The sequence below is a fragment of the Monodelphis domestica genome, chromosome 6, assembly GCF_027887165.1.
Source record: "Monodelphis domestica isolate mMonDom1 chromosome 6, mMonDom1.pri, whole genome shotgun sequence".
Taxonomy (NCBI): Eukaryota; Metazoa; Chordata; class Mammalia; order Didelphimorphia; family Didelphidae; genus Monodelphis; species Monodelphis domestica.
The window spans coordinates 223424678-223446611 of record NC_077232.1 but is presented as its reverse complement, the minus strand read 5'-3'; the positions used below and the strand labels follow the sequence as shown (position 1 = coordinate 223446611).

At 35.4% G+C, this 21934-nt stretch overlaps 1 long non-coding RNA gene across 1 annotated transcript in view; it reads right to left on the bottom strand.

Annotated features, from left to right (window-relative positions):
- Nucleotides 1-10239: 10239 nt before the first annotated feature.
- Nucleotides 10240-21934, bottom strand: part of LOC107649307 (uncharacterized) — a 69980-nt gene continuing 58285 nt past the window's right edge. Inside the window, exon 3 of the long non-coding RNA XR_008912968.1 lies at nucleotides 10240-10452. This is a non-coding gene — a long non-coding RNA (uncharacterized LOC107649307). The remainder of the gene's footprint in view (nucleotides 10453-21934) is intronic.

The window sequence follows — 21934 nt, the reverse complement described above, 5'->3', positions numbered from 1 at the left end:
CCAAAATATGGCTCTTTTGACTTCAAGAACTTAAAAGATTTGAAGTTAGCCATTAAAAACAAAGATTCCAAATACTATAAATACTGGTTCTTGTAGGCATATCATGTTGATACATTGACCATCCCCTCCAGTGAGGAAACCATTCTTTCTTTGGAACCAAACCATTCTAGCCTAACTCCTTCAGTGTAATCTAGCAAGAAACACACTCTATCATCCCACCTGGCCTGTGAAGAGGATCCTCTTCATACTGATCCTACCCAGGACTTGAACCCATCAGCTCCTCTTCCTGTCTGACCTTGCTCATCCCCTATTCCTCCCATCCCCTTTTCCCTCAACCTACCTCTCTAACCTCATATACCTACCCATCTCCCCTATTCTCACCTTTACCATCCTTTTCTATACCTCCTTCCCACTCACCTTACTATGACTCATATAAACTTCACCCATCCTACTCTCTACCATATACCTGATCCCAGCACTTCTTGTCTCCATCTCACCTCCAGCCTTTCCCTGGTCCACTTCAACATGCCCCCAACCCCACCCCTGGTCTTTTCGTCCTGCCTCCCCACATCCTGACCAACTCCATTTCACCACCCCATCTCCTTTCCCTACTAGCTTCACTGCAACCAGTCACTCCATTGAACTCCAGAACACAGGTCAAGCAGCAGATACCACAGGTGATTCAAATAAAGTCTTTTCCCTCTAAGAGATTTCATTACCTATAGTAGAGCTGAGCTTAATCCCATCAGGAGCCCTCAGAACCCAGGGAGGACACTACCCCCCCCCCTTAGAGAGCAGGGGCTTCTGAAAGAACAGAAACCTCAGGGTCGGCAAAGGCACTGAGATACCTTGCGGACAGTGCTCTGCCAGGCCCAGAGCATGGAAGTAAGGCAGCGGAGAAGCAACTGGAGAGCAGTAACTCACAAAACAAAGGCATGCAGGGGAGGACAGACCCTGGGTCTCCCCGGGAAGACAGAACAGCTGCGGAGAAAGGACAATTGGCCTGGGGCTAAAGCCTCAGACCATCAGACAGATACACAAAGAGCTAGTCCTCCTCACTCAGATAGAGATGAAAAATAGTAAAGAAGTACAAAAACCTCCAAACACGTAGAAAAGCAAGAAGAAGGGGGTGACTTTGGACACATTTTATGGAGCAAAAATACAAAATACAGAGGATATAGAAGAGGAAACACAAGCAAATGCTCTGATACCCTCCAAAGGAAATATAAACTCTCCACAAACTCTTGAAGAATTTAAATGAGAAATGATCAAAAAGATGGAAGCCTTCTGGCAGGAAAAGTGGGAAATAATGTAAAAGGAATTCAACAATTTGAAGCATGAAAAAACACAACTACAAAAACAGTTTCACCAAACTGAAAAGGAAAACCAGGCTTTAAAGGTCATAATCAGGCAACTGGAAGACAATGATCTTGCAAAAGAGCAAGAATTAATAAAGCAGAGCCAAAAAAACAAGAAATTAGAAGAGAACATAAAATATCTCACTGACAAGGTGATAGACTTAGAAAATTGAGGAAGGAGAGAAAATCTGAGAATAATTGGCCTTCCAGAAAAACCAAAAATAAATAATAATCTCGACATTATAATACAAGATATCATCAAGGAAAATTGCCCAGGATAATAGAACAAGGGGGCATTACAGGCATTGAAAGAGTTCACAGAACACCCTCTACACTAAATCCCCAAAAGACAACTCCCAGGAATGTAACTGCCAAATTCCAAAGCTTTCAAGCAAAAGAAAAAATCTTACAAGACGCCAGAAAAAGACAATTTAGATATAAAGGAATGTCAATCAGGGCCACACAAGACCTTGCAATTTCCACTCTGAATGACCATAAGGCATTGAACATGATTTTCAGAAAGGCAAGAGAGCTGGGTCTTCAACCAATATCAACCAGTATCCATCAAAACTAACTATATACTTCCAGGAAAAAGTTTAGGCATTCAACAAAATAGAAGATTTCCAAGTTTTTGCAAAGAAAAGACCAGAGCTCTGTGGAAAATTTGATATCAAAAAACTAAGAGCATGGAATACCTGAAAAGGTAAATATGTAGGAAAGGGAAAAGGAGGAAAATGTCATCTTTTTCTTTCATTCAAAATCTCGTCTATAAGCACTACATTTATATCAATTATATATATATATATATATATATATATATATATATATGTATATATATATATATATAGGGGGGAAAGTAATGTGTAACTCTCAAAAATTACATGCATCACCAGAGTGGGGCATCAAGATGATATGGAGAAAGGGGGGGTTAGAAAGGAAAAGGGAGAAGGGAATCGTTGATGGTACTAAGATATACTCCAAGAAATGGGGGGGGGGGGAGAAAAAAAACTAAATAAAATAATCTTTCTCACACCAAGATACATATGGGAAGGGGAGGGGAAGAAAACTCCTATAAGAAGGAGAGGAAGAGAGATTTTACTTATACCTTACTCTCAGTGAAATCAAATCTGAGAGGGAAGAGCATTCAGATCCATCGGGATCTTGAATTCTATTTTATCCAATTCTATTTATCTAGGGGAAGGGAGAAGGGAAAACCAAGGGGGTTAGGAGGGGAAATGAAAAGGGAGGAAAGGAGAGGGGGCAGGGGGAGGGAACAAAAAGGCAGGGGCTAGAAAGGGAAACATATCAAGGGAGGGGTCTAGGGGAATGATTTAAAGTAAATCACTGGATTAAAGGGTTATAGCTAAAGAAGAAAGGTCAGAATTAGGGGAGGATATCAAAATGCCAGGGAGTCCACAAGTGACAATCATAACTTTGAATGTGAATGGGATAAACTCACCCATAAAATGTAGACGAATAGCAGAATGGATTAGAATCCAAAACCCTACCATATGTTCTCTTCAAGAAACACACATAAGGTGGGTAGACACCCACAAGGTCAGAATTAAAGGATGGAGTAAGAGCTTATGGGCCTCAACTGATAGAAAGAAGGCAGGAGTTGCAAGCATGATATCTAACAAAGCAAAAGCAAAAATAGACAGTTTGAAAAGGGATAGGGAAGGTAATTATATTTTGTTAAAAGGGACTTTAGATAATGAGGAAATATCACTAATCAACATGTATGCACCAAATAATATAGCACCCAAATTTCTAATGGAGAAACTAGGAGAATTGAAGGAAGAAAGAGACAGTAAAACCATATTAGTTGGAGATCTAAACTGACCACTATCAAATTTAGATAAATCAAATCAAAAAATAAATAAGAAAGAGGTAAAAGAAGTAAATGAAATCTTAGAAAAATTAGAGTTAATAGACATATGGAGAAAAATAAATAGGGACAAAAAGGAATACACCTTCTTCTCAGCACCACATGGCACATTCACAAAAATTGACCATACACTAGGTCACAGAAACATGGCATACAAATGCAGAAAAACAGAAATAATAAATGCAGTCATTTCAGATCACAAGGCAATAAAAATAATGATCAGTAAAGGTACATGGAAAACCAAATCAAAAATTAATTGGAAATCAAATAATATGATGCTCCAAAATCAGTTAGTTAGAGAACAAATCATAGAAATAATTAATAATTTCATCAAGGTAAATGACAACGGCAAGACATCCTTTCAAATCTTTTGCGATGGTGCCAAAGGAGTAATCAGAGTTCAATTCATATCCCTGAGTGCATATATTAACAAACTAGGGAGGGCAAAGATCAATGAATTGGAAATGAAAATTAAAAAAAACTTGAAAGCGAACAAATTAAAAACCCCCAGAAGAAAACCAAACTAGAGATCCTAAAAATTAAGGGAGAAATTAATAAAATTGAAAGTGATAGAACTATTAAACTAATAAATAAGACAAGAAGCTGGTACTTTGAAAAAACAAACAAAATAGACAAAGTACTGGTCAATCTAATTAAAAAAGGGAAAGAAGAAAAGCAAATTAACATCATCAAAGATGAAAAGGGGGACATCACCTCCAATGAGGAAGAAATTAAGACAATCATTAAAAATTACTTTGCCCAATTATATGGCAACAAATATACAAATCTAGGTGATATGGACGAATATATACAAAAATACAAACTGCCTCGACTAACAGAAGAGGAAATAGAATTCTTAAATAATCCCATATCAGAAAATGAAACCCAACAGGCCATTAAAGAAATCCCTAAGAAAAAATCCCCAGGGCCTGATGGATTCACCAGTGAATTCTATCAAACATTCAGAGAACAGTTAATCCCAATACTATACAAACTATTTGACATAAAAAGCAAAGAGGGAGTTCTAGCTAATTCCTTTTATGACACAAACATTGTACTGATCCCAAAACCAGGCAGGTCAAAAACAGAGAAAGAAAATTATAGACCAATCTCCCTAATGAATATAGATGCAAAACTCTTAAATAGGATACTAGCAAAAAGACTCCAGCAAGTGATCAGAAGGGTCATCCACAATGATCAAATAGGATTTATACCAGGGATGCAGGGCTGGTTCAATATTAGGAAAATCATCCACATAATTGACCATATCAACAAGCAAACCAACAAGAACCACATGATTATCTCAATAGACACAGAAAAAGCCGTTGATAAAATATAACACCCATTCCTATTAAAAACACTAGAAAGCATAGGAATAGAAGGGTCATTCATAAAAATAATAAACAGTATATATCTAAAACCATCAACTAATATCATCAGCAATGGGGATAAACTAAATCCATTCCCATTAAGATCAGGAGTGAAACAAGGATGCTCATTATCACCTCTATTATTTGACATTGTACTAGAAACACTAGCAGTAGCAATCAGAGAAGAAAAAGAAATTAAAGGCATCAAAATAGGCAAGGAGGAGACTAAGCTATTGCTCTTTGCAGATGACATGATGTTCTACTTAAAGAATCCTAGAGATTCAAACCAAAAAGCTAATTGAAATAATCAACAACTTTAGCAAAGTTGCAGGATACAAAATAGACCCGCATAAGTCATCAGCATTTCTATATATTTCCAACATAGCTCAGCAGCAAAAACTAGAAAGAGAAATCCCATTCAAAATCACCTTAGACAAAATAAAATACTTAGGAATCTACCTCCCGAGACAAACACAGGAACTATATGAACACAACTACAAAACACTCTCCACACAACTAAAACTAGACTTGAGCAATTAAAAAAAAAAAAACATTAACTGCTCATGGGTAGGACAAGCCAATATAATAAAAATGAACATCCTACCCAAAATTATTTATCTATTTAGTGCCATACCCACTGACCTTCCAAAAATTTTTTTTTACTGATTTAGTAAAAACCATAACAACGTTCATTTGGAAGAACAAAGGATCAAGGACATCCAGGGAAATAATGAAAAAAAAATACAAAGGAAGGGGGCCTTGCAGTCCCAAATCTCAAACTATATTACAAAGCAGCAGTCATCAAAACAATTTGGTACTGGCTAAGAGACAGAAAGGAGGATCAGTGGAATAGACTTGGGGCAAATGATGCGAGCAAGACAGTACATGATAAACCCAAAGATCCCAGCTTTTAGGACAAAAATCCACTATTCGAGAAAAACTGCTGGGAAAATTGGAAGACAATGTGGGAGAGATTAGGTTTGGATCAATATCTCACACCCTACACCAAAATAAATTCAAAATGGGTGAATGACTTGAACATAAAGAAGGAAACTATAAGAAAGTTAGGCAAACACAGATTAGTATACATGTCAGACCTTTGGGAAGGGAAAGACTTTTAAACTAAGCAAGACATAGAAAGAGTCACAAAATGTAAAATAAATAATTTTGAATACATCAAATTAAAAAGTTTTTGTACAATCAAAACCAATGTAACTAAATCAGAAGGGAAGCAACAAATTTGGAAACAATCTTCATAAAAACCTCTGACAAAGGTTTAATTACTCAAATTTACAAAGAGCTAAATCAATTGTACAGAAAATCAAGCCATTCTCCAACTGATATATGGGCAAGGGACATGAATAGGCAGTTTTCTGATAAAGAAATCAAAACTATTAATAAGCACATGAAAAAGTGTTCTAAATCACTTATAATCAGAGAGATGCAAATCAAAGAACTCTGAGGTATCACCTCACACCTAGCAGATTGGCTAACATGACAGCAGAGGAAAGTAGTGAATGCTGGAGGGGATGTGGCAAAGTAGAGTCATCAATTCATTGTTGGTGGAGTTGTGAATTGATCCAACCATTCTGGAGGGCAATTTGGAACTATGCCCAAAGGCTGAAAAAAACTGTCTCCCCTTTGTTCCAGCCATAGCACTGCTGGATCATAGTACCCCAAAGAGATAATAAGGAAAAAGACTTATACAAGAATATTCATAGCTGCACTCTTTGTGGTGGCCAAAAATTGGAAAATGAGGGAATGCCCATCAATTGGGAAATGGCTGAACAAATTGTTGTATATGTTGGTGATGGAATACTATTGTGCTAAAAGGAATAATAAAGTGGAGGAAATCCATGGAGACTGGAACAACCTCCAGGAAGTGATGCAGAGCGAGAGGAGCAGAACCAGGAAAACATTGTACACAGAGACTGACACAATGTGGAACAATCTAACATAATGGACTTCTCCATTAGTGGCAATGCAATGTCCCTGAACAATCTGCAGGGATCTAGGAGAAAAACACTTTCCACAAGCAGATGACACACTTTGGGAGTAAAAACACCGATGAAAAGCAACTGCTTAACTACAGGGTTTGAGGGCACATGTCTGAGGAGAGAATCTAAATGAACACTCTAATGCAAATACCAACAACATGGAAATGGGTTCGAATCAAGAACACATGTGATACCCAGTGGAATCGCGTGTCAGCTATGGGAGAGATGGGGGTGGGGGAGTAAAAGAAAATGATCTTTTTCTCCAATGAATAATGTTTGGAAATGATCAACTAAAAAAATAAAAAGTAAATAAAAATTAAAAAGTAAAAAAAATTAAAAAGTAAAAAAAATTAAAAAGTAAAAAAAAGTAAAAAGTAAAATCATCCTAGACAATATAAAATACTAAGGAATCTATCTGCCAAGACAAACACAGGAATCATATGAACACAACTACAAAACACTTTCTACACAATTAAAACTAGATCTAAACAATTGGAAAAAATCAATTGCTCCTGGCTAGGATGAACTAACCTAAAAAAAATAACAATACTACAAAAATTAATTTACTTCTTCAGTGCCATACCTATCAAATTAATAAGAAACTTTTTTACTGAATTAGACAAAAAAAAACAATATTAAAGTTCATTTGGAAGAACAAAAAGTCAAAAGTCTAAAGGGAAATAATGAAAAAAACAATGAAAAAATGCAAAGGAAGGTGGCTTAGCAGTACCAGATCTCAAACTATAATTTAAAGCAGTGGTCATCAAAACAATATGGTCCTTACTAAGAGACAAAAGGGAAGATCAGTGGAATAGACTCGGGTAAATTACCTCAACAAGACAGTGTATGGTAAACCCAAAGATCGCAGCTTTTAGGACAAAAACACACTATTTGACAAAAACTGTTGGGAAAATTGGAAAACAGTATGGAAGGGATTAGGTTTAGTTCAACATCTCACACACTACACCAAGATAAATTGAATATAAAGAAGGAAACTATAAGTAAATTAGGTGAACATAGAATAGTATACATGTCAGATCCATAGGAAAGGAAAGATTTTAAGACAATGCAGGAGTTAGAAAAAATTACAAAATGGAAAAAGAGTAATTATGATTATATAAAATTAAAAGTTTTTGTAGAAACAAAACCAATGCAACCAAAATTATAAGGGAAGCAACAAATTGGGAAAAAATCTTTATAGCAAAAACCTCTGACAAAGGTCTAATTACTTAAATTCATAAGGAGCTAAAACAATTACATTCCCAATTAAAAAATGGGCAAAGGACATGAATAGGCAACTTAAACTATCAATAAGCACATAAAAAGTATTCTAAATCTCTTATAATTAGAGAAATGCAAATCAAAACAACTCTGAGGTACCACCTCACACCTAGTAGATTGGCTAACATGACAGCAAATGAAAGTAATAAATGTTTGAGGGGAGGTGGCAAAGTTGGTACATTAATGTATTGCTGGTAGAGTTGTGGATTGATCCAACCATTCTGGATGACAATTTGGAATTACACCCAAAGGGAGCTAAAAGACTGTCTGCCCTTTGATCCAGTCATAGCACTGCTGGGTTTGTACCACAAAGAGATTATATGAAAAAGGCTTGTACAAAAATATTTATAGCCACAAATTTTTGGTGGCAAAAAATTAGAAAATGAGCGGGATGCCCTTCAATTGGGGAATGGCTGAACAAATTGTGGTATCTGTTGGTGCTGGAATACTATTGTGCTAAATGAAATAATGAATTGGAGGAATTCCATAGGTAGGAATCCAGACATATACTAATTTGATAATATTTTAGGGGTACTCAAAACACTAACTCTTATGAAATTTCTAATGATTGTTTTATGTCGCCTTGAGGTAAGTTAAATCTTAACCTTGTCGGATTTCTAACCCATCCCTGAAGCTACACTAAGGAAGACAGACCTACAATCTCTGTGTATTTGTTTTGAGGATAACAATTAATATCTGTATCAAACAAGCTTAGATGCCTTAGGCCATAAGTACTCTTGATTTGTGGCAATAGGTACATCTATTGTTCTAAGATCCTGCAGTGTACATCTTAAGATGATTACCTAACTACTCTACCCAGACCACCTTTGTCCCTTCCCCCTTTCCTTTTTGTAACCCCAATTAAAAATGAGTATGATGGAACAAAAGGAATCTCTTGAACACAAAAGCTCTTCACCACCAGAACCCTATTCCATCAGTGCCTGATTGCTGTAAGGACTACTCTTTTTCTACTATTTTCTCTGAGTCTTTATTGTATTCCTCTATCTTATTACCATCAGAGGACCAAGTTGTTGAATCATTAAGTTCTATATATTTCTTCCTTTATTGTTTCCTCTCTCCTTTTACCTCATCACCCTAATTCTCCCTCAGTATATAACCTCTGAGGGTTCACCCACAAATATATTAATTTATGGCTCCTGGCAGCCATACCATGTGAACTGAAATGACCACCAGGAATTGGCATAGAGTGAAAGGAGAAGAAACATGAAAACACTGTACACAGAGACTGATACACTATGGTACAATCAAATGTAACAGACATCTCTATCAGCAGCAATGCAATGATCCTGGACAAATCTGAGGGACTTATGAGAAAGAATGCCATCCACATTCAGAGGAAGAACTCTGGGAATAGGAACACAGAAGAAAAACAATTGCTTTATCACATGGGTCGATGAGGGTAAGATTGGTGATGTAGACTCTAAATGATCACCCTAGTGCAAATATCAATAATATGGAAATAGATCTTGATCAATGACACATGTAAGACCCAGTGGAACTGCTCATTGGCTATGGGAGGGGGGTGGGAGGAAGGGAGAAAAAGAACATGAATTATGTAACCATGGAAAAATATTATAAATCAATTAATTAAATAAAAATTTTCAAATAAAAACATTTTAAGGTTTTATAGAAAATGAAATATCAATAATAAACATACAAGCATCAAAGAATATATTTTGCAAATTAAATAAGAACCTTTTTACATTTTAGTAAAACTATAATTATAATTTACCATGCTATTCAGACATTTGCATTCATGTCTGTTTCTTCATGACCTCATATGGGGTTTTCTTAGAAAAAATATTGGAATGGTTGCCCATCTCCTCATTATATGATAGACAAGGAAACAGGATTAAGTCACATTTCCAGTGTCACACAGCTAGTGTCTAATGTCAAATTTAAATTCAGAAAGATTAGTCTAACTGAATCCAATACAGGAAGTTATTCACTCTACCACCATGCTGCTATGTCCATATAATGCATATAACATGATATTATAATTATTCAATTCTAGAAAATCAATTAAAACCGAATGGTGGGGAGAGAAGCAGTACAAGGTACTACAACCTCTCTACCCTTCCGGTGTATTGATATTCTCCACCATCCCACCATGAGCTTCATTATGACATATAAATTTACCCCCTTTTGTTTCATTTCCCATTTCTTTTAGTATTAACCTCCTTTTAAAGCTCTAGTTGTATGTGTATATACATATACATATATTTGTATTTATGCATACATATATCTATATACATATTTATGTCTTGGAATTTCATCCTATACTGTTGGTCACTATTCCCCCTAAGTGTAATTCTTCTAGCTGCCAGGTGATGATAACAATTTTTAAGAGTTACCAATGACCTCTTTTCTTATAGGGATATATAACATTTTAAGTTATTGAGTCTCTTAAAAATTTTTTGTTTGTTTGTTTTGTTTTTCTATTTTCCCTCCTTTTTAATTACCTTTTGATGATTCTCTTGAGTTCTGTGCTTGGGCATCAAATTTTCTGTTCAGGTCTGGTCTTTTCTTTTCAAATGCTGAAAAAGAAATTGAACAGGCCATCAAAGAACTCCCTAAGAAAAAATCCCCAGGTCCAGATGAATTCACAAATGAATTCTATCAAACATTCATAGAACAACTAATCCCAATATTATACAAACTATTTGGCAGAATAAGCAAAGAAGTTCTACAAAATTCATTTTACAACGTAAATATGGTACTGATCCCAAAGCCAGGAAGGTCAAAAACAGAGAAAGAAAACTATAGACCAATCTTCTTAATTAATATAGATGCAAAAATCTTAAATAGAATATTAGCAAAAAGACTCCAGAAAGTGATCAGAAGGGTCATCCACCATGATCAAGTAGGATTTATACCAGGGATGCAGGGCTGGTTCAATATTAGGAAAACCATCCACATAATTGACCATACTAACAAGCAAACTGACAAAAACCACATGATTATCACAGTAGATGCAGAAAAAGCCTTTGACAAAATACAACACTCATTGCTATTGAAAACACTGGAAAGCATAGGAAGAGAAGGGCCTTTCCTAAAAATAATAAACAGTATATATCTAAAACCATCAGCAAACATCATCTGCAATGGGGACAAACTAGATGCATTCCCAATAAGATGAGGAGTGAAACAAGGATGCCACTATTATTTAACATTGTACTAGAAACACTAGCCATAGAAATTAGAGAAGAAAAAGAAATTGAAGGTATTAAAGATGGCAATGAGGAGACCAAGCTATCACTCTTTGCAGATGATATGATGATCTAATTAAGGAATCTTAGAGAATCAACTAAAAAGCTAGTCGAAATAATCAACAACTTTAGCAAAATTGCAGTATACAAAATAAACCCACATAAGTCATCAGCATTTCTATATATCTCCAACACATCTCAGTAGCAAGAAATTAGAAACAGGAACTCTATGAACACAATTACAAAACACTCTCCACACAATTAAAACTAGATCTAAACAATTGGAAAAACGTTGACTAGTCATGGGTAGAATGAGGTAACATAATAAAAATGACCATCCCACCCAAATTAATTTACTTTTTAAATTCCATACTCATTAAACAACCAAAAAACTTTTTTTCCTGCATTAGAAAAAAACCATAACAAAGTTCAATTGGAAGAACAAAAGATCAAGGATATCCAGGGACATCATGAAGAAAATGTGAAGGAAGGAGGTCTTGAAGTCCTAGATCTCAAATTATATTAAAAAGCAGTGGTCATCAAAACAATTTGGTACTGGCTAACAGACAGAAAGGAGGATCAGTGGAATAGACTTAGGGTAAATGACCTCACCAAGACAGTCTATGACAAACCCAAAGTCCCCAGCTTTTGGGACAAAAAACCACCATTTGTCAAAAACTGCTCAGAAAACTGAAAGACTGTATAGGAGAGATTAGGTTTGGATCAACACCTCACACCCTACACCAAGATAAACTGAGAATGGGTAAATGACTTGAATATAAAGAAGGAAACTATAAGCAAATTAGATGAACACAATAGTATACATGTAAGATCTTTGGGAAAGGAAAAACTTTAAAATCAAGCAAGAGCTAGAAAAAAATCACAAAATGTAAAATCAATAATTTTGACTACATCAAATTAAAAAGTTTTTGTACAAGCAAAACTAATGCATCCACAATTAGAAGGGAAATTACAAACTGGGAAACAATCTTCATAACAAAAACCTCTGACAAAAGTCTACTCAAATTTATAAAGAACTAAACCAATTGTACAAAAAATCAAGCCATTCTCCACCTGATATATGGACAAGGGACATGAATAGGGAATTTTCAGTTAAAGAAATAAAAAATATTAATAAGCACATGAAAGTGTTCTAAATCTCTTATAATTAGAGAAATGCAAATCAAAACAACTCTGAGGTACCATCTCACACCTAGCATGTTGGCTAACATGACAGCAACAGAAAGTAATGAATGCTGGAGGGGGTGTAGCAAAGTTGAGACATTAATGTATTGCTGGTGGAGTTCTGAATTGATCCACCATTCTGGAGGGCAATTTGAAACTATACCCAAAGGGCACTAAAAGACTGTCTGCCCTTTGATCCAGCCATAGCACTGCTGGGTCTGTACCCCAAAGAGATAATAAGGAAAAAGACATATACAAGATTATTCATAGTTGGACTCTTTGTGGTGGCCAAAAATTGGAAAATGAGGGAATGCCCATCAATTGGGAAATGGCTGAACAAATTGTTGTATATGTTGGTGATGGAATACTATTGTGCTAAAAGGAATAATAAAGTGGAGGAAATCCATGGAGACTGGAACAACCTCCAGGAAGTGATGCAGTGAAAGGAGCAGAACCAGGAGAATATTGTACACAGAGATTGATACACTGTGGTACAATCAAATATAATGGACTTCTCCATTAGTGGCAATGCAGTGATCCTGAACAACTTGGAGGGATCTATGAGAAAGAACACTATCCACTTTCAGAGGAAAAACTCTGGGAGTAAAAACACAGAAGAAAAAACAACTGCTAGAAAACATGGGTCGAGTGAATATGAATGGGGATGTAGACTCTAAATGAACATCCTAATGTAAACACCAAAAACATGGAAATAGGTTCTGATCAAGGACATATGTAATACCCAATGAAATTGCGTGTCAGCTATGGGAGGGGTAAGGGGAGAAGAGGGAGGGAAATAATGTGATTCTTGTAACCAAAGAATAATGTTCTAAATTGACTAAACTAATTAAAATAAAACAATTTTCTCTTGGGAATGGCTCATATTCTAAATGTGATAACATTCTGTATATTTGAGATAAGACATCTATTTTAGAATTATTCAATAAATTATCCCATTTTATTTATTCCTTCTAATCTTGCCTATATTGGTTGCATTTGTGCAAACCCTTTTTAATAGAAAGTAATCAATGTTATCCATTTTAAATCTTACAATGTATTCTTTCTTTTTTCATTTACCAATGTTTCTCCTATCCATAAATCTGGTCATTGTGGAAAGGAAAACTAAAGCAAGTTTTGGATTTTCTGCCAATCAGGTTGAACAAACAGCAGTTGGAATGTTAGAGAGAAGATATTGACAAGAATGACAGTTGGTGGGGGAAGGGATAACTGGGACTGACAGTTGGTCTCTTAATTCACTCTCTTCCTGGCCCTGGAACTGGAAGTAGCCTCTCTGTGAACTTTACATTACCCCACTCTACTTAGTCCAATAAAATCAAGTATGTCTGCACCCATATTAAGGATTAAGTATTTAGGAGGATGACTTATGACAGACATGTGCTAGCAAATGGCAAATCAGAAATAACTGACAGACTCCTGGGCTGTCCTAAGTCAAGTTTAAGCTACCATTGGTACATGTAAGACGTAGGAAAGTGATGTAAAAACCATCTATATATTTTGCGTCACTTACTTTCTCCAGCTTCTTTGGTAGCTGAGTGGTGGCTGACGGAGAGTGCTGAGCGTGTTGGAAACTTGGGTGGTGGATGCTATTGTCCAGGTTTAGCAGTGATTTTTCCTTGATACCATACTGGAGGAAGGTGAGGAGCCTCATTCAGGTGAGTCATCTTTACTGAGCTCTATCAGAATTTAGGCTGATTCTTTCTCTTTTACCTTCCAAACATTATCCTCTTAGAAAGCCACTAATCTTCTTCAGGGACCTTGTGGCAGAGGGCTTTGAACTCCCACTGGCATAGGCCAGGCTAGAGAAATCCTACACCTTTTCCCTCTCCCTTCTCCTTAATTCCTTCCCTCTATATTAATTAAATCACCATAAATTTAAAAACTGACAGGTATTTTATTTGGGATATTCCCTGGTGACCAAAAATAATTTAGATTAGGTCACAACCCTAAAATTATCCTAATATCTCCTTGTCTCTGGACAGAAGTGCCTCTATTCCTGAATTTCCCAACTGTGTGCTCTACCTGGATTCCTGTGATACTATCATCAGACAAAAGGACTTAAGAGAAGTAGTTTTTATGCTATCATTTCCTGAGTCTTTCTTGGTTCTTTCAATTTCTATAATTCAGGGTCAGTTGTAGATCCCACTCCCCCAGTTTGCATATCCCATCTGAGTAACCTCAGGTGCTCCTCTCTCAGTCTGAACCATGGACCCAGCAGCACTACTCCCTATGGTTTGTACGTGGTTGTAAGCATTAACTCACCTCTCAGTTCTGAAACTACAACTAGGATCTCAGTTCCCCTGGGAGTAATGACAGCCAGCAGGAGCCCCCACTTCCCAGCAAACACAATAACCTGGTTGTACTCATCCCTCACACCAACTCTTCTGAAGCCACAGCCTGGGACAGAGTGGTATCTGGTCACTATATCTTGGGGGAAGTTTTTCTCTGGTCGGCCACCCAACCCCAACACAGGGTATCAGTGGAAATTCTCTGGAACTGAGGATTATCCAGCTGCCCTCCAAGGTTTGTTACTTGTTGATTCTAATGGTATTTTTCCATGGGGTATAAACTTCTAGATGAAGCTGACAAAGTGAACCTTTTTGGTAGCCCAGCTGTCCTGAGAGGTTGTTGTTTGTTGATTCTACAGTATTTGTGGGAGATATTTGCCTTCAATCATAGGAGACCACCATCCAGTTTAGAGACCTACCTCCCAAGCTGTCCTGGAACTAGACTCTTTCATCTCTGTTAAGTATTTCTGCTACTCTATTATAGAAACCTATTCCACCATCTCCCCCCAATCTCTCTTACTGAACACAATTATAAAAGACTTTTCATACAAAGATAGATGAAAACAGTTTGAGAAAGGTTAATTACTCTAGGTTAGACTAAGACAAAATATTAAAATGGCAATTCTACCTAAATTGACTTACTTATATTCAGCACCATAGTAATAAAACTACCAAACATTTATTTATAGACATAGAAAAAATAAAATTTGTCTGAAAAAAAAGGCAAGAATATGAAGGTAATTTATTTTTTTAATGGGTAAGCAGCTGAGCAGTTCTAGATTTTAAAATATATTACAGAGCAGAAGTCATCCAAACTATCTGGTACTGGCAAAGAAAAAAAGTGATGGATCTATATAATATAACAGTCACACAGTATTTGTTATTAAGTGACCAGAGTCATCTAGTGTTTGATAAACCCGATGATCCAAACTTATGGGACAATAACTTAACATTTGACAAAAATCACTGGGAAAGTTAAAAAGCAGTTAGGCTGAAACTAGGCATAGACCAATATTTCACAGCAAGGTTTACCAAGATAAGATCCAAACCAAGATCAGATCCAAACCAAAATTTAGACAAAAAGAATAATATAAGCAAATTAGGGAAGCATGGAAAATTCCACCTCTTAGATCAATGGATAAGGGAAAAGTTTGTGACCACAAAAAAGATAGAGTATAACAGAAAGTAAAATGGATAGCTTTGATTAAGTGACATTTGAAAGGTCTTGTACAAACAAAACTAAGTCAACCAAGATTAGAAGGAAAAAAGGAAATTGGGAATATGTGGATGTAGCAGGTTTCTCTGATAAGGGTCTTATGGCTTAAATATATAGAAAATTGAGCCATATTTATATATTTCAAAAGTGCTTTTCCCTAACTGATAAATTAATAAATAATACAGTTTCGAGACCAAAAAAGAAAGCTATTAATAGTAGCATCGAAACACTCTAAATCACTGTTAATTAGATAAATACAAATTAAAACAATTCTGAGGTACTACCCTTGCCTAACAGATTAAATAACATGACAGAAAAAATGATAAATGCTGGAGGGAAAGTGGAAAAATTGAGCCACCAATGTAGCATTGGTGGAGGAATTGTAAATTGGTCCAATTGGTCTGGAGAACAATTTGGAATTATTCTCAAAGAGTAATAAAACTGTATCTCCCATTTGACCCACCAACACTACTTCTAGGTTTATATCCTAGCAAGATCAAAGAAAATGTTAAAAGACTCATATATAAAATATTAATAGAAATTATTGTGTTATGGCAAAGATTTGGAAATTGAGGGGATGACCATTAATTGGGGAATGATTGAATAAGTTGTGGCACATGATTTTGATGAAATCCTTGCTATAAGAAATGACAAGCTGGAAAAACCTGCGAAGACTTTCATGAACTCATGCAAGATAAAGTGAGCAGAACTAGGAGAACACTGTATACAGCAATGTTGTAATGATGATCAACTGTGAAGGGCTTAGCTATTCTAATAACCACAATGATCAAGACAATTACAATGGACCTATGATAAAAAACGTTATGCACCTCTAGAGAGAGATCTTATAAATTCTGAGGGGAAATTGAAACATACTCTCCCACTTTGTTTCTTACTCTTCATTGTGGATTTTTTGTAACATGGAAATCTTTTATATTATTTTACATGTATAATTGATGTCATATTATTTGCTTTCTCATTTGGTATTGGAGGCCCAAGAAATAGAGAGAATTTGGAATTTTTTAATGTTCAAAAGAAAGAGAGAAAAGGAAAAATGTAAAGCACTAAAAATGAATAGTATTTTAAAAAAATAAGCAATGAAGAATTTACCTTTTAGATTTGTGGAGAGAAGAGAACTGATAGAGAAAATCAAGAAGAAAGAGGGACAATTTTGATTATATAAAATGTTTTAAAAGGTTTTTTTTTTGCACAGATGTGATGTAGTAAAATTTCAAAAGTAAATAGATAACTGCTAATATTGTTTATAAGTTTTTTGATAGAGTTATCATTTACAAGATATCTAAGGAACTGATTTAAATTTATAAGTCTATGATTCATTCAATAGAGCCAATGAATAAAACTATATGGGGCCAAGGTGGCAGAGTTGAAGTACTCTCTAATGTAAAATACCTCTAAATATACTTGCATGGTGTTATTATCTTTATTTTGTGGATGAGAAAACAGAAGCAGACAGCTCTCTCAGGGTCATATAACTAGCTAGTATCCAAATCTGGATTTCAACTATGATCTTTCTGCTCCAAATCCAGAACTGTATCCACTGAGCTACCTAGTTCCATAGCTCTCATGTTGTCCTAAATCTCTCCTCTTGAAGAAGAAAGTTATCTGATAAAGTCACTCAGTATACATGTGTTAGTGCAGAAAGAAGACTCCAAGGAGACAGTGATATATTTAGGTAAGATAAAGGAACAGCTAATGGTGTAATGTCAGATATGGTGATATTTATGTAAGAAGTTGAGAATTATTTTTTGGAAGTGCTCCCTGGGATCTATCATATTGTGCAATTTGGGTAACCATAACTCTGCATTCAGTCAAAACTATAGAAATCACTTGAAATTTGGCAGCCACTTTCAAAGCATGAAGGAGTTGCCAAAATGTCAGCTCCTATATCACACCTTGAGAGTTTTATAAATCCTGGGTACACAGACCTTGCATATGAAAGACTGCTGTTTTTACATCTCCACCTAGAGGTTCCCTTAATATCCAAAATCATTGAAATTTCCTGGACTGGCTCTGTAAACTTTTGGAATATTTACATTAATTCCATAATCCTATTGAATGGGATACCCTTCAAAGTCCAAAAAGAAGGGAATCATCTCAGCAAAAATTAAAATGAGATTGCTTAAAGCCTCTTTAAATGACTATGGCAACTAGAATAAGGAAACAGACATGATGTAGCAATGAAGGTAAGAGATTTGGAGATAGGTAATTTCTCAAAATGGTTTATATCTCCAATAACTGAAAAGGAACCAGTGGACATTTTAAGATGTTGGAAGAAACCAATTGCTGAAATTTGTAAGACTATTCAAATACACAATCTTTTGCCTGAAAAGTTCTACTGATTAGAAAATTCATTTTTATCTACTTCACAGTGATATTTATTAATATTTTAAGCATTAAAAATAGTTGTATCATAATATTTTTCTAATGTTTTTATTTATGGATCAAGCTTCATGAACTGTTATGCTTTAAGCATTAAGGTCTCTAACCTGTGACATTTTCTTAATATGTGTATTTATGCACATCACAAACAACTGTACACATTAGGAACATTTTAAAAGGAATCTGCACAGAAGTATTTTTAACTAACATTGGTAATTTTATAGGTGTTAAGGTCTCTTTGTCTCCATAATGATTTGAATTTATTTTTCAATGGTATATAACAACATTACTCTTTGCCTACCTGCCAGCCTCCCTCATTTTCTGGGTTGAAGGTCACTTTGCCTCTGGCACACATGGATTATTAAGTCATCAAAAAAGTCGAGTTATGACACATGGCCAAGAACTAAGTATGTTTTTCAGTGAACAGCTCAAAATATCTTATATATTCATATTAATGATCATTTTACTCCACGTTAATGAACATCACCCATCATCCTCTTAAATCGTAAGTCCGATTGTTATGAAGCTATGATGGAGGGAGTATCTTTACTCACCTTCAGGGATACCTTGGTCTCCTTAAGTAACATGGGGACTGAATGAAAACACATGAAGTAACCTGTGTTGGATAATTCAGCTACACTGTACTAGGTTGCACCATCAAAATAATACATGGCAATGCATCCCCTTCACAACCAAAAATTCCACAGCCAAATTAATTTATATTTCCACATCAAGTCTATTTAATATCCTCTAAATTATATGAGTTATTTTTTCATACCATCTTCCATTTTACTATATCTGATAAAAGGAAAAACTTCTAAATTTACTTATGAGTGAGATGAGTATTAGCTTACCAATGAACATTGAGGTATACCAAAAAAAAAGACTCTCCATTTCCTCCCTCCCCATGAATAAATATCATACTCCCCAATAATCTGCCAAGGTGTCTATACCTTTTCCAATTTAATTTCATTATCTATATTTAAATTATTATGTCTTCAAACTGCAAATACAATGAAAAAAGTAGCCAGTAGACCAGCCAAGAAACAGGTATCAGTCAAATAAAAATAGGACATGTTAAAGGGACTAATTTTTTATCCCTGTCACAATTAAAAGAACACAGAAGGCTCAGACATCCAAGATAAATCATTTAACTAATCAAAGGTATAAATCAGGTGCTAAAAAGATCTTATTCAATTCAGGAAAAGTGAAGTACTTTGACCATTTGATAAATATAGGTAATGCTACTCAGAAAGTTATTTGTTAAACATCTAAACCTACATATAACAAATCTAAGCCTATGTAGAACAAATGATACAGTTCAGAATGGCCCTTTCTACAATTAGTTGAGTTGACTTGGTTGAATACCATGGTAAAAGATTGCTAAGAAAGGGTAATTTTTCATGAGGGAGTAAGGAGGGAATATTATTTCTCTGCCTCCTTCCTTCCCATTGACAAGTTGATGACCTTGTAAACTTTGAAAGGTCAAAAAATATGGAGTTTCCATTGGCATCAATAATAATGTTCATTGGAGTAGTAGCAATATCTCCCCAGCAGCAACAGCAGATATCAACATCTGCATTGGCAGCAGAAAATGTAGCTTCAGACTTATATAAGAGCAGAAATCCTTGAGCTAGCAGAGAACTACACCTAAGAGGAATTTAATGAGGACTTCATGAAGAGATGTAAAGACTTGGAATAACCAGGAGCTATGTTTACCCTTTGGCAACAGGTACTCTATTATGTTCAAGCTCACTGTCCCCAGGGACCTTTTATGGTGCAAGGGGAGAATGTGCTTCCAAATTAGGTGGATATTTATATAACAACTTCTCTTGCTACACCTGTTTAGTAAATTCTTTGCTTAAAACAAATTAATTCAGGACAAATATCCATGGAGAGCAATATAATGGAGACTGAGAAGTAACAGTACTAGAAATTACCAGACCCTCAGGCTCATTCCTAGAAGCTCCTCTGGAAATCCCAGACTTCTATCCCAAGTGCAGGTTGAGGGATATTATGCATGAATAGACTATGTTACCCACTCAGCCCAAGTTTCAAGCTAGGTGGAAGGGCAGATTGGCTGGGGCATAAATGATTTTTGGCTAATAACCTCAGGAGCTTCAGGAGTCTTTTAGTCCTATTCTTTGGGGTCTTAGTATTTTATTTAGAATTGAAACTTCTCATGAAAGAGAAGGAAGTGTGACAAGAGAAGAAGACAGTGTCCATAAAAGGCATGATATATCCTGCCTGGAGAAAGTATCATCTCCCTCCTCTTATCTGTTCCTAATATACATCTCTAAAAAGAGGAAAAAATATGCTTACCCATATAGGAAGCTTAATGTAACATTGCCGGCAAGATTTTCAGTCTGTTAAAATAGTTATTTAAAATTGTACGTTCACATCCTGATTTTAGAGAGAATTTTGGGTTGCAACTGACTCCATTTTCCTAACAGCAATTCTTCAGACCTTTTAAACTTCAGTAGCTAATAGGATTCCAACAAATGGCAAAGCTCAGTCAATTAGGGATCACTTTTTAGAAAGGTATATTATTTAATAAGGACTAGAAAGCATTTGCATTTTGGGTGAAATTTCTAGCTCATGTTGCATACTTTAAAGTCATTAAACTATCTTAATATGTTGAGGATATAACTCATAATAATAAACTTTGAGATAGAGACACAAATTTCTCTGCCAATTACATATATATGTATGTATGTATGTGTATATATATATATATATATACATATGTATAACAGTAAACCTGAAGGATAAAGAGGAAAATTTACAACAATTTCCCCTATATCTTTTCTAGTACTTCCAGTCTAAGCAGTTCACTTGTGATTTACCTTGTTGCTTGCTAGACTTTGTAACCTACTTCTCTGTTTTCCCTGTGGATTAGAGCTAAAAATTATAACTTTTGCATTCCAAGCTCCAGGTTGAATTCCATGTTCCTGAGGGGAACTGTACCTATTTAAAGAATGGACCAGTATTGGGTATTAAGTAAAGAAGGTCCTACCTTAAAAGCAAAAGAAAGACAACTCTTTGAGTCACATGGTCCCTGGTAGAACTATTTTTCATGAGGGATTCAAGTGAGGAAGAAACACTCCATCATAACTCCTCAAAAACACAAGAAGGGGTCAATCAAAAATTATAATATTGTCAAAGAAAGGCAAACAAGCAAGCATTCAACAGTCAGCAGGTCTTGTGAGTATACTCCCTGTACCTGTCAGAAATGCTTCTTCTAAGGTGTGATTATAATGCAAGCTAAGAATTAGAAGAAGGGAGTATATGATGCAATTTTGTTTCCCTGTGTACTGAAGAACTCTCCTAGTTAAAGATGGCTATTCAGAAAATAAAAGAATATAGATTATCATACTAATGTAAAAACTGATAAATCTATATTAAACTTATTTTTCCTTTATTACCTATTGTTTTGCTTTTATTTCCCCACATGTTTCTGGGTAGAATTTTTTAAATTATGAATTGCACAGGTGCCAGATGGAGCAAATAAAGCTGCTCATGTGTACAAATATCATATTTTCATGTTGGGATTAAAAGTATACATCCTTAACTTGAAGGTGACCATCAAATGGCATGCAGCATGTTTATTTGTTAGAGCTCAAAGTAATAACCATCCAGCCTGTTGTGTTCTTAAATTCCTAACTGGAAGGTGCACAATATTAGAAGAGTCCATACAGATAAA